The sequence below is a fragment of the Arachis ipaensis genome, chromosome B04, assembly GCF_000816755.2.
Source record: "Arachis ipaensis cultivar K30076 chromosome B04, Araip1.1, whole genome shotgun sequence".
In the NCBI taxonomy this organism is placed as follows: domain Eukaryota; kingdom Viridiplantae; phylum Streptophyta; class Magnoliopsida; order Fabales; family Fabaceae; genus Arachis; species Arachis ipaensis.
In genome coordinates this window covers 48645493-48655712 of record NC_029788.2, presented here as the reverse complement: position 1 = coordinate 48655712, position 10220 = coordinate 48645493, and the positions used below count along the sequence as shown (strand labels likewise).

Below are 10220 nucleotides of genomic sequence, written 5' to 3'. Positions count from 1 at the left end.
CTAATATCACAATCATATTCTGAAAAACAGGACCAAAATTGATATATTAAGCAAATAAATCACTATTAGTCTTCTTGAGATAGATACCAAAGAAGAAGGATATGGTGGTAGCTACCGCATAAGCAATTCTTAATAGGACTTCATGTGAAGCTCTGCCAGTAAGAACTTTCTTCAAAGCATAAAAATGGTACAACAAGATGAATTCACCAAAGCATAAAAATGGTACAACAAGACTGAAATGCCAAATGAATATCCATAATTTTCACTATAATACAGGACTAAACAGTTAACAGAGAAAGCCAAAGAACAATACCATTCCAGAATGCACTGAAAATGAAACTCATGCTTGCAACTTGTCACCTGCAGGAAGGGTGAAAGAAACCAGCATGATCAAAAGAGTCAAACAAAAGTCATCCAAAGAAATGAACACATGATAAAAAAAATTAGGGTCATACGGTGGAAGGATCACTGTCACAGAAGGCTTCAAGACAGATGCTGCAAGAATTGTCACAAGCATCCTGAATTTAACCCTCCACAGAAGCAGCAGCTGAAGTCAAATGCGCCTCAGACTTGCCGCTATCTTCAATCCCAAGAGATCCCTACAAAAACAACACCATCCAAAAAATCCCCAAAATTAGAACACAACTAATAAAAAATGTATGAAACAAATAAAGCTCCCCCTCCCTCAAAACAGATTAAACATCAGATAAGAATTACGAATAAGCAACCGCACCAGCACACAACATAGCAATCTCAAATTCAAATGAATCAAATAATCCTCATAAGTAATCAAATCAAATTGAGGATCAGAGCTGAATTCTAAACAATAAGTTGTTAAGACAAGTAATAAATGTTCTTCTTTTTGTTTGCAACCAAATAATCAGGGAAATCAGGAAAATCTAATATGGTGTTACCTCCATAACGAATTTCGAGCAAGATTATTGGATGCCGATGCTGCTAAATCGAGATGCAAGTAAGAGAAACCCTAGCTGCTTCCACCGAATTACCAAGAGAGAGAGAGAGTATTATTCTGCCAAAACTTAAAATCTACTGACATGAAACAAAACAACTTCAATGATCAATCATCGTGTCTTCCCTGCCTCGTTTCTAATACTCCTTTATCAACACAAATGAAAAATAATAAAAAAAATACAGAACAAGAGGGGATACCAGTGAAAAAGTTGTAACAGAACTGAAGAAGCGAGATAGAGAAGAAATTTATTGTTAACAAAGAAGAAATATCATCAAATTAATAGGAAAGAAGAAGAAAAAGAAGTACCAGTGGCAGTTCAAAGGAGAAATTAGAGTGAGAGAAAGCACCGTTGATGAAGAAGCTCGGGAGTGAACAGATCTGAAAATGCGTTGTACTACGGCAACTACGGTGGCATTGACACGAGAAACCGTGGCGGCAATGGCGGCAAAAACTGTGGTGGCAACCATGATAGCAACGACAATATAGAGAGACAGATCTGAAATGGTTATTTGCTATTTTTTAATGGTAAATATTATCAAATAAAATGGTGTAAGAAATTAGAAGAAAATATATTTATCAATTCAGTAAATCATAATTCATTTTTACAATAGAATAAATAATATATTGAATAAAAAAAATTATTATTGGTTTCTCTTCCCACAAATTAATACTCAACGATGGTATTTCAGTAATGTTATCAAAGAATATTAACCAACTTAATAACTTTTGTAAGACACAAGTCTATAAGTTTGCAAACTTGAAAATCATGTCATAAAATGTGAAATTTTAAAAGGTAACAATATTGATAATATTATTTTGACTTCAATAATGAATATGATACTAACAAATAAAATTGTTGCATGTAAATTTCAACAAAAACAAATCTCCACAAATATTACTATCAATAAGAAATTATTCTACTTTAAAGACAACTACTATTTTTTTCTACAGTATTTCCTAACTAAATAGATAAAAAACTAATCCACCATGTATAAGGTTGGCAGTGGGGTGGATTTTTGCCCTATCTAATGCTACTCTACAGTTTTTAAACTTCTCAACTACCCGCCCCACCTACACATGCAGATAGTAGAATGCTGTATCTTAACCCTCTCCTGCTGGTACCGTCCCTACCCCTACCCGCCTTATAACAATTAAATAACACTTTAAAATTTATATATTCCTGCATAAATTAGGATAAAAAAATTAAAATTCATACATATATTAAAATGCAAATATAAAATTCATATAATATCAAATAATATGAAATTAAAAAAATTAATGTCTGATCACTACAAATTTAACATAAAGTGGATTAGTATTACTCAGAATTTCAATCTCAATATCATTAGGAGCAGAACTATTGCTTTATATGTCTTCTCTAAAATTATTAGCCATGAAATAATCTTAAAACACCTATATTTAAAAAACTAAGCAAACCATATATAAAGCACCTATTAAAAAATTGAGCAAACTATTGCAGCATTAGCAATTAGACCCATTGCACATATATAAATCAAGCAAAATCACAAAAGTCCTCATTCTCAATTAATGTATATAAACTATTGCATCATGTCAACATCAGTAATTAGAACCCAAAGTCGATAACAATTTAAAATGAAAAATGCAAAATGAACTTTATGTAATGAAAACATGCAAACTTCAATAAAGAATCAATCATAAAACATTAATTTTTATATAAAATAATCTTAGAATCAACTATGAAATATACTAGTACATAATATGGACAGAAATTAGTGAAATACAGATTACATCCACTGCATGTATATAAACAAAATCGCAATACAAATTCACAATTTCACCAACAAAAGTAGAAAATAAATTCACAACTTCACTAAGTACAGATTCAATGAAATGTAGATTCAATCATTCATAATATGAGAGAGAGAGAGAGAGAGAGAGAGAGAGGAGAACTTATCTACAGATAGAGAGATAGAGGAGTAAGACAAGGACGTGTTCAGGAGAAAAGGACTCCGGTGACAGATTTACATAAAACTGCAGTGACGATCAAGTGATGAGTCTATGAAAGAAGAAGAGAAGAACTTAACATACTCACAATGTGATAGGGAGAGGGGGGACTGAGGGAGAGAGAGAGAGAGGAATTTATCTGGAAAAAATAGGCTCAACAGGAGGAAGGCGGGGATGGGTTTAAAGAATTTACCTAGAGGCACTACAAGATTAATATTTATTTGAGGGAGTATTTTGGTCAAGGTTTCTAAAAACCTCCACAATACATTTTATTTATGGTAATTTAAAAAACCTCCACTAATAATTAATTAAAATTAAATTTTGGAACAAAACCAATTTTCCCAATTTTTCAAAATTGAGAGATTGAGTTAGCTGAGACTGAGTTAGCTCATTAGCTGAGAGGGAACCATGCCGTGTAATTTTTAGTGTTCTACCGCCATTTTCGCCATCATTCTCGCTGCCATTTCCACCACCGGCACCGTCACCACTGTCGTGTCCATGCATTATGGTAGAGAACTTCTACCGTGTCTGTTCTATACTGTTGTTGCTGCCACAGTGGAGTTTCCACCGCCGTTGTTACTACCAAAGTGGAGTTTTCGCCGTCGTTGTTGCTGCCGCTGTTTTCGTCACTACTGCCATTGTTGTTGCTCCTGCCTTTTCTGCCGCCGTGCCGTGGTAGAATGCTTCTGGATCGAGTCACCTCCTCAACGCGTTTTTAGATCTGTTCACTCCCAAGCTTCTTCTTCGACGCAACTTTTTCTCCCTCCATATTTCTCCTTTGAGCTGCCGCTGGTACTTCTTCTTCACTATTAATTTGTTGATATCCCTTCTCTATTAATAAATGTCATTTTATTTTGAAGAATTTCATTTGTCTCTTTACGTTTCTTTGCGTCTTTGTTATTTTGGATTTGATTATTTGCTATGATCATGATTCTCTATTCTCTATTTCTAATTATGAATTATAATTAGTTGATTAATGAATTGTTCTCTTGTCCTATTAATTGACATTTTGATCTGTTCCTAAAGATACAAATTAATTTCCTATTTTTCAGAGTATATTGTAAACCAAAAGTTCTCTGCGATTCAAGCATGAGGTTGGTTCTCATCTGTTGTTTTCTTTCTGTGTTGATTTAATGTATTCTTATCTCTTGCCTTTTTTGTAACTTCTAAAGACATATTTATTTTGGTGTTGCTTTGTTCAAAGGAAAATGACATGATATTTTGCTAAAAATGTGCTAGAGAGCATGAACTACGAATTCTATGTGTAGATCTACATTTAGGATCTATATTTTCCTAATTATAATACAGTTTTTTTATTGAATAAGATAAAAAGGAATAATAAGAAATGTAACTTCTATGAACAGATCTAGCAAAAAAAATATTGTTTCACATGCTTCCTTTTCCTTACAAAAGATTGAAAGAGTTGAATATATAGGAATTTAAGATTTTGACCCTAAAACCAGCATGCACAATCAGATCCACTAGTAAATACTAAATACTAATAGGCTAATAGCTCTCTTTTTTTAGGGTTTCTAGTTATTTTCTATAGCAGTTGAACTTCAACCCCCCTCCCCGTGGTTCTATTATTTTTCCCTTGTCTTGATAGTCAAAAATTTATTGTTGGATTTTCCAAAATTAATGTTTTTTGTTGAACTCACCAGAACCTAAAAAGTGAAATAGTTAGTGTATGTGCACACATATTTAGCACGGAAATGGTTAGTGTTTCAGTGTTTTGGTCCTGCTAGTTCTGTATTCAACTAGTGGTTAGCAGAGCCAAATAAGAATGAGAGTCAGCATGAGGAGTGCTTTGTGCTTCCCTTGCCAACCATCATTAACCGCGACCTTAAGTGTTGCTAGGTAGGCTATTTGTGATTCTATTTTCTTTCACTTTTATTTGATGTTCACTAGTTTGTTGTTCACTTGTATTTTAACTTTTGAATGTTTAATGGGAGAATACTGAACAATTATTCTTGTAATTCTGTTATTGTTGATGGTCCTCAATAAAAAAACAATGGTTTAAATCATGTTTGAGCATAAGTGGATCACAAAATTTAGTTGGAGACAACTTTGGCAATAAAAAGCATAACAAGTTAACAATAATGTAGTAAAATGGAGATGCAATGAACATTAACAGGGGTGTGGAGCCTTCGTATTATAGAAGGGGGCTGTTTGTATCTTAGATATGGTTATCATGTATTATTTGCTTTTCCTGTAAACTTGTCACCTAGTCCATTATATATTTAATATTTATATTATTAATTTTATAGCTAAAATATATCATATAGCACTCTCTAATTATAATTACAACAATTTTTTTCCTCTAAAATTAAAGTGTGCTCTCTCTCCATTTCTATCTCTCTTCCTTAAATTATCAAATGAAAAATCCTAATGCGCTCTTTATATATTAATGCAAAATGAAAAATTTTACAAAAGAAGTAAGGGTAATAGTCCCATAGATAGACACAACGACAACTCACTAGCCTGTCGATAAACCAATCACTAGACAGTCCACCCACAAAACATGTTAATATAGTTTAGAGGACTGTGTTAAGGATTATGCTTGCTTAACATGTTAATTACCAGCAACATGTAGGGATTTTCATGCTTCTTTTTATTAAGGGGAAAAACAAAAGGTTATGAAAGAGGTCCTTATTACTTATGAGGGAATCGTGAATATAGAGTTGGCTGAGTTTTAGCATTGTAACTACTTACAAGCTCTTGGAGTAAAGAGTGGAGATGTTCTATGGCCCCATGTCTCAATAGAATTATTCTAGATGCATTTTACCGAGTGATAGTCAATATTCACATTCAGTAGAAAAAATAGATTAATGCTCTGAGGCTTAGGCAAAATTTACAGTCACAAATTGCTTGTCAAACTAAAAGAAAAGTTGTTTTTGAATATAAGGTAGCAGTGCACTATCATTGTGATTCATGAATGTTGCAGGATATAGATCCTTGTGCATATATTTTTGGTATTCTTCAAGTCAATGCTAATGCTAGCAAGTTAATTCCAGAGCTATTATTGTATGATAGACAGGGTCTATTGCTTTTCCAAATGGAGGTCAATGAAGATTCTGGTCCGATTGATAGTCATGTACTTTATGATCAATCTTCTTATCTATTGTACCAATGTATATATGTTTAATAAAAATATTTAAATTAATAAGAAATTGAGTACTAAAAGTATTGTTAATAGTATAATAAAATCTAATAAACCAATAATGAACTAAATATTAATACCCACTTGATGATGGAGTAATATGAACTTGTGTTATATTTCAGAGGCATGAACTAAAATACAAAGGATGAAACTTTTAATACAAAGATTGCAATGAAAGCTTAAAAGTGTTTTAGAGTATGAGAGGATGTGTGTAAAATTGCAGATGATCTACAACCCCCTCCCCCTCCCCTTTTATAGTGGTCTATGCCTTTTATTCTTTTACATCTTAATCCCTGGTTTTCCTAATCCATTTGCTCTTTCTGTGGGCTAATTTAGAGGCTCTATCTCTGAGTTAATGTCTTCTGTTCTAGTTTTTTGAAAACTGGTAGCTGGTTTTGTCTTTTCTGCTGTGATTCTGTTGGAATCCTTCTTATGACTTTTATTCTTTTTTGCATGCGATGATTTTGTTGCTTTTTGAGTTTGTCTTGACACCTTCTCTCTTAATTTCGTACAAGTGTCTATTTTCTTATTTCGGGACTTTTTTTTTATTCTTCAAATGGATCTTGGGTATCTAGTATGTACAATCCTGGGTTGGACTGGACTTCTTCATCTTCTTCTATTGGCTCTGCTTTTATTGCTTTTAGAGAATTATCGATTTCTTCTTCTGAGGTGGCCGCTGCAAGGGTGATGAACGACCAACTTGCATATAGGTTAGGAATTCGATTATCAAAATATGGAATTGGCGTTGTAAGTATAGTCCTAACCCAACAAATTGACCATCAATCAAATGTTATCATGATACAAAACAAATTATAACCGATAGTATTGGACTCCCGGGTCGTTCTTCCCTAGGAGTTTCAATGAAGTGTAATATTATTGGCTATGAGGAATCATGGGAAAATTGGAAATGAAAGCAAGAGAGCAAAAGATGTAAATAGCAAGAAAGTAAACGAGCATTCAAGCAATGTAAATGGCAACTCTTGGCGAGAATTGGGGAATTTAGGATTCCTATCCTAGTTATGGACCACAAACATGGCAATTGTGTAAAATAAATCCAAATCAGTCAATCCTCCTTGAGAATTAGTCAAAAGACGTAATTGATCTCAATCCATAAGTCCTAGTCAACTCACTAATTACTTAGTGAAAGACTAGTGTCAATGGAAACCAAACCAATTAACCATTCTCACACAATGCGGAATGGACATCCACAACTCAATTCTACCCAAACACCCAATTTCTCAACCAAGAGTGTGAAAATTAAACATGTAAGAAATTAAATATCAAAGCAATCAAATAAACATGCAAGGAATTAAAAGTCAAAGCAATAAAAGTCAAAGCAATTAAATGCAAGGAAAGAAAACCTAAATTGCAAGAAAACCTCCTGGCAAGCAATCGAGAGCTAAGGTTACCTATCCTAGCCATTGACCACAAACACATGATGATTATGAAGAGTTAATCCTACTTAGTCAACATTACATCGAAGATAAGTCAAATAGGCATAGTTAATTTCAATCCCTAAGTCCTATGTCAACACTAAGGGGTCACATAGAGTCAAGGGAGACCAAATCAACAAACTACTCTAATATATCAAAAACGAATGGATATCAATGTCTCAAGGATCACCAAAGTCAATAATTTCAAGCCAAGAGTGGGGAAAAACTAAGTAAAAACTAAGCCAAGCATTTTATGAAACACTTGGTGTGCATGAAAATAAAATAATATTAAAATGCATTAAAATAAATTCTAAAGCTACCAGAGCAAGAAAATAGCAATAACAACTAAGGAAAGCAATAAATGACATGGAAACATAAATTTGTATTAAATGTAAATTAAAATAATAAAAGTATTCATCACATGAAATTGACATAAAAGAGGAAATAACAAAAGAGATGAAGAAGATAAAGACAATAAAGCATAGAAACATAAATGAAACTACACTAAAGCAAGAATTAAATTGCTGAAATTAAAAAGAAAGTAAGCTAAAAACCCTAATTCTAGAGAGAGGGGGGAGCTTCTCTCTCTAGAAACTAAGAGAAAACATCATAAAAACTAAACCTAATTGCCCCCTTCATGCAGCTTCACTTTGGCCTCATATAGCTTCAGAAATGAGTTGGACTGGGTTCTGGAGGCCCAAAAATTTCCCCCATCGATTTGCATTAATGAGCTGACATAATTCGGGTCACGCGTACACGTCGCCTGACCAAAAATCCATCCACGCGTATGCATGGGTCACGCGTACGCGTCGTCGTGCTCACTCTTGTGCGCGCGCACGCGTCGCCTGTGCGCACGCACGGATGCTGAATTGTCCAAACTCCATTTTTTATGGTTTCTTCCCTTTTGCATGCTCTTTTTCTTACTTTTTCAACCCATACTTGCCTTGGAAACTGAAAATCACTTAACAAATACATCAAGGCACCAAATGGGATTAAATTGAATTAAAATTGACTAAATTAAGCATAAAAGAGCATGTTTTCACTTTCAAGAACAAGTTAGGAAGAAATCTCAAAAGCATGCTATTTAGATGAATAAATGTGGGTTTATGTAATGAAATCCACTCAAATCAAACCAAAATATATTGTAAAATATGGACTCATCAAAGGGCCGCCATCATTTGTTTTTTATGGGCTAGAAAGCGAGTTTCTTTTTCGAATTATATTTTTTTGAGCCCTGAACTTTGGCTTGGGGGTTTTGCTCTTTTTTGGGACATAGTCATCCAATTGTCAATTGCTCTTTTACTAATTAAGTTCAGGTCAAATTTATTCCACCATTTCACTTTTATGTTTCTAATTAAGTATTGCACACTTGGAGTGTCTTCATATCCTATGGAATCATATTCCTAGGTCATTATCCAGCATATTCCCATAGTGGAAATGAAGGAAATCAGCTTATATTCATCCAGAAATGATGTTTTATTTTTAAAATATTCATAAGCCATGCTGGCTTCTTTTGGAAAAATTGCTTCTATTGGTCCAAACTCTTGAAACCATATTTGGAACCATTTAGGAAATTGTAGAGAAATCCCTTTGCAGAACAATATGAACCAAGAGTGGGGATTTGGAGAAAGATACAGGGCGTTCCACCAAGCATCTATATAATCATAGGAGGAGTAGTGTTGTGGTTCAAATTATCTAGTAAAACTTTTACAATGAAAGGGAGATTTTTCCCATTCTGATAATGTTATTACTTTCATAATCTTAATTTTTGAGAATATTGTATCTTTTGTGGTCGGGTCTTTATTATGTGTTAATTCAATGGATCCTGTGTCTACTAAGATAAATTCATAAATGTTTGGGTTTTTGGATGTTTGTTGAAGGGTAATGAAAAGTATTTGGAAAAACTATTTTATAAAAGGTTCTTCTATCCATCTTAAACCACTCTTTCTCTAAAGCTATTATTTTTAGAGGTATTGATTTTTCATGGTAAGGATGTTCTTCAGATAATGGTTTAGTTTTAAACAAATCTGATGGGTGCAATAATGTATATCTGCTAACTATAGGAATCTCATATAAGCTTTTAGTTGATGCTGATGATTTTTCACTTTTAACAACCTATGACATCGTCAGGGGTTTAATAGATAATTGTTTAGCTTGTATTGAAGTTGCTGGTTGGTCAAGAGGTTGACCATAATCTTCACTGCTTGCTTGTTTCTTGCTCATTTTTACCTTGCGAAAATTCTCTTGTTAGAAAATCAAGTAATGCATTTGATTCTCCTTTTATATGCTTAATAGAAAAATCAAAGCATGATAATATAGCTTGCCATCTAGCAAATATTTATTTAGAAACTAGATTTTTAACATCATTCTTTAATACACTCGGAGCTGCTTTGCAATCAATTCTAATCCAGAAGGTTTTATTGAACAAATCTTCTTGAAAACGTGAAACACATAGGACAATGGCTAATATTAATTTTTTAATGGTAGCATAATTTTTCTGGGCTGAATTCCATACACCTGAATGATATTTAACTATTTGTTCTTTTGAGGAGTTTGGAAGAACTTGTTTAAGTATTCCTCCACACCCTAATTCTGAAGCATCTGTTCCTACAATTAGACTTGCCTTAGGATCTAGTATACTCAAACAAGAAATTTCTTTTACTAAATA

General features: G+C 33.3%; 1 long non-coding RNA gene across 1 annotated transcript; it reads right to left on the bottom strand.

Annotated features, from left to right (window-relative positions):
• LOC107637753 lies at window positions 270-1002 on the bottom strand. Its single transcript, XR_001619500.2, has 3 exons — window positions 915-1002; window positions 456-599; window positions 270-360 (listed from the first exon to the last, which is right to left on the bottom strand). It is a non-coding gene; the product is annotated as an uncharacterized LOC107637753 (long non-coding RNA).